This window comes from Capricornis sumatraensis, chromosome 3, assembly GCF_032405125.1.
Source record: "Capricornis sumatraensis isolate serow.1 chromosome 3, serow.2, whole genome shotgun sequence".
NCBI classification, from domain to species: domain Eukaryota; kingdom Metazoa; phylum Chordata; class Mammalia; order Artiodactyla; family Bovidae; genus Capricornis; species Capricornis sumatraensis.
In genome coordinates, this window is record NC_091071.1 from 40,335,012 (window position 1) to 40,338,732 (window position 3,721).

A 3,721-nucleotide genomic window follows, 5' to 3' on the forward strand; every position below is an offset into this window, starting at 1 on the left:
GTTTCCCGAGGGGGATCTCTTCAGGCCAAGAGGAGAACTGGAGAGGAGAGCCTGGCAGTCGGAGATCCTGAACCTGTCCTGAACCTGCCCGGCAGAGAGCCACACAGCGGGGGCGTCTGAGGGACCGGCATGGAGGAGAGCTAAGTGACGGGCTGGGAGAGGCGAGGGAAGGCACAAGGGCATCAGAATTCGGGGACCCCCCAGCAGCCCCCCACCTCCTCACCAGGAAAGGGAGAACGAAGAAGAGAGCGTGTCCGTGTTTCCAGCACCACCAGGCGGGCGAGCAGGACGAGAATGCGGTGTGGCAGCAGAGCCCGCCATGACGTCCTTCCTTCACCGTGGGAGGGCGTCCACAGGCACCGACCTCCACGCTCAGGCCCAGGGTCTCCCCCTGCACACGGTAGTTCTCCGAGTCCCCTGCAGCCTGGCCCTCCCAACCTCTCAGCATCCGGGGGTTGGGGGGGACAGAAAAGTGAACTCCGAGCCCCACAGCTTTCCATGGCACTTAAGGAGAACCTCGAGGCTCCAAGCCTCCTGGCGAATCTTATCAACCTTTCTTGACAGCATCCAATATTCGGCTGTCACTTTGAGATACAACTCCTGCTGCACTAAAATTAATTCCAAAAAAGAAGAACAGGTTGAAGAATGAGACTTTAACAATGAATTCATTGTTAAATAAGCTTTTAGCCGGATCAATTCTGACTGCAATACTGCCGAGAGATACACACACACACAGCCTCTCATCAGCCCTCTCCAGCGTGGGCAGACCTGCCACCCGCTCCATAAACAGGCAGAGGACACGGACCTCCAGACACACCTTCAAACCACACCTTTAAATATTCTGAAGGCTGCACGTGGCTGGCACAGCGGACACACAATTCCATTTGCAGGACAGAGGAGGTCACTGGGCCACCAGGAGCTCTGCGTCCCCTTTAGCAGGCCCTCGGCCACACTCCAGATGGCTGTGCACCCAGGTGTCGGCCCGAAGGTCAGGTCTGTGCCTCTTCACACGCAGAGCTTGCAGTGCGGTCAGTCCTCGCTTCTGTGAGCCCACAGGTGATCCAACCACGTAGACAGACGCCTGAACCAGTGGCTCTGGTAAGAGATCTGAAGCCCACAAATGTAAATCCTTTACAGTGAACTCTCTCTCAACACATTCAAAATGACTTGGGATTTCTTGGAGTAAAAACGTCAGTTTAAATTATTAAAATTTTCTAGATCAAGAAAACAGAACCAGACTTTGTGCAACTATATAAACACAACCAGCACCAAGCACCGAAAACAGACCCCCAAGAACCACCATGAACTTAACAGACCTCCGTCTTTTTAAGACATCGTCATCAAAACAGGTCCCTGACTGCTCTAGAGAAAGATGGACTCTGCCTGCTGACTGCTATACAGACTGGACATACAACTAGTTCCCAATATTCAAATAATTTTCTAAAGGGTCTGGTATCACAGGGAACAAGAATGCAACCCAGTTAGAGAAGACTGCATTACCTAAAAGGCCTTAACATACATGCCCCTGTCTACAGTTTCCACACCAGCACTTCCTCCCTGCTGATCTGCCCTTTGAACCCGCCTTCAAAACAACTGTGCTCCGCACCCCTACGGCCAGCTGTCCTCACAAGGGCAGGCACAGAGCACGCACATGCTGGCCCCACCCCCACACCTGCTGAGGGAGTCATTTCTGCATCAAGCGCCCCTCAGCAGTGGCTCCTCGCTCTATAGTCACAGAAGTGAAGCATCATGTGGGACTCCATCAAAGTCCACATCCACAGAAGCTCCTCCTCAGGAAAGGGTAAAGTGTAGGGCCCATGGAGGCTCTCCTCACACCACCAGCTGGAAGGCACCGACCTTGTTCACCCCTTCCCTTCTGGACCACTTCCCAATTCATAACACACTTGCCCTCCGTGCACCCAAACCCACCATTGGGTGGGTCAGTGGGGGAGGGCACAGTCTGAAAAGGGGGCCCACCCAAGAGCTGCCTCTTCCTCCCCCCCACACCACTGCTACAGGCAGCCCAGAGGCTGGGTACTGCCTTGAGGGACAGCCCAAGGCCTCTCTTCAGGGCCCGTACTGCTCCAGGCTGTGCTGCAGTCTCTTACTAAACACACATCAGAGGAGGAGGGCAAACCTACACGTCCGCCCTTACTGAGTATGTGAGTACAGGGTGCCCAGCTGCCAGCTCTGGACTCAACTTGGTGAGCGTGGCAGGGTGGGGGAGCATCGCTCTGCATGCGCCGCACTAGGAGAAGCTATGCACAAGGGCACGCGAGACCCAGAGCCCACTTCGTTCCGTGCTGCCAGCCTTCCCCACACCCTCCCACACACGCTGCCACCCTGGCGCACGCAGGACCACTCTACCCAGCCGACAGTTTCACCTTTAACAACATCATTGCAGCTTCTCACCAAGGGAGGATTCCCAAGCTCACCATTCAGAAAACCAGCCCTCAAATAAGGAGGGACCAGAGCCTCTTTCCAAACAGCGGCTTTCTGACGGCAAGAGGCTCCAGGGGTCACAGAGTTCAGCCATCTGCCCAGAGGAATAACCAAGCGTGCTGTCCGTCTAGAAGAGGATGTCCCTCCTGCCTCATGCATGGCAGTCTGAGGACATGCACGGCCCCCAGAAACATGTCCTGGGCAGTGGCACTGAGGACTTCCGCAGGCAGCGGGCTGCGAGCCCCACTCAGGGAGGGCACCACTCCCAGGAGGGGCAAGCAGGGTGGCGCCCAGGCCTCTGCCATCAGTCAGACGTAGGTTCAAACTGTACTCTATCGGATGGGTACTCAACCTCTCTGCACTGTGGAAACTGAAGTTTTCATACCTGTAAAATGGGAGCAAACCTCAGAACACTGTTGATGGAAGCCCAGCAGCACAAGGAGGGCTATCTGGCAAAGGGCCCGCTTTAAAGTAAAAGCTCGACATCCAGTTCCGACAGCTTCCAGGCCACCTTAGTAGCAAACCAGGCTGGGCCGTTTCCAGACCTCCCCACTCATCTGCTGCCCCGCTGGCTGCACACATGTAAAGAAATAGGAAAATAATCGGGTCGGGGACTTCTCATAAAGTGCCACCATAAAAATCCAGGTGCAAACTCACTTGAACAGCACAAATCCATCTATCCTCAGACAAAAAACCCACTACTGGGGGCATCTCCGCCACTACTGATAGGAAACACGGCATGTTCTCCCAGACACGTGGGGAAAATCTAGATGATGAAAACACGAAAGCCTCGTTCCTCTCACTTCCTGATGCGAACGTCCATTCTTTCTTTCGGAACTCATTTCTTCTCACTGGATTTCAGCGTTTTTGCACGCAAAAGCTGCCTTCTGCACAGAAACCTCCAGATGCCAAGTGTCTGTCACGTGGAACTACCAAGACCATGAGATGATATGCTCTTTTCCTCTTCCCCTGGAGGCCATCGGAGCGCACACCTTGCATTGCCACAGCCTCTCTGTGTGAAAGTTCGTCTCACAAACTTCCACAGTCTGTCAGCCCAGCCGCCACTGAGGGCCGTCAAGCAGCCTCGTTGGTGTTTTTTGCACGGTAGTCCAGGCCCCCCAGGGCACCGCCACACGTGTTGCAAGAGTCAGAAACATCCCCTCGCCTTTTAACCGTTTGTCTCACCTGCCCAGGTCTTCCTCCTCTCACACTTCAGATTATCACCCATCTCTACAAAGCAGAATTCTCCAGTCCACGGACCAGCGGCAGAAGGTTCAAA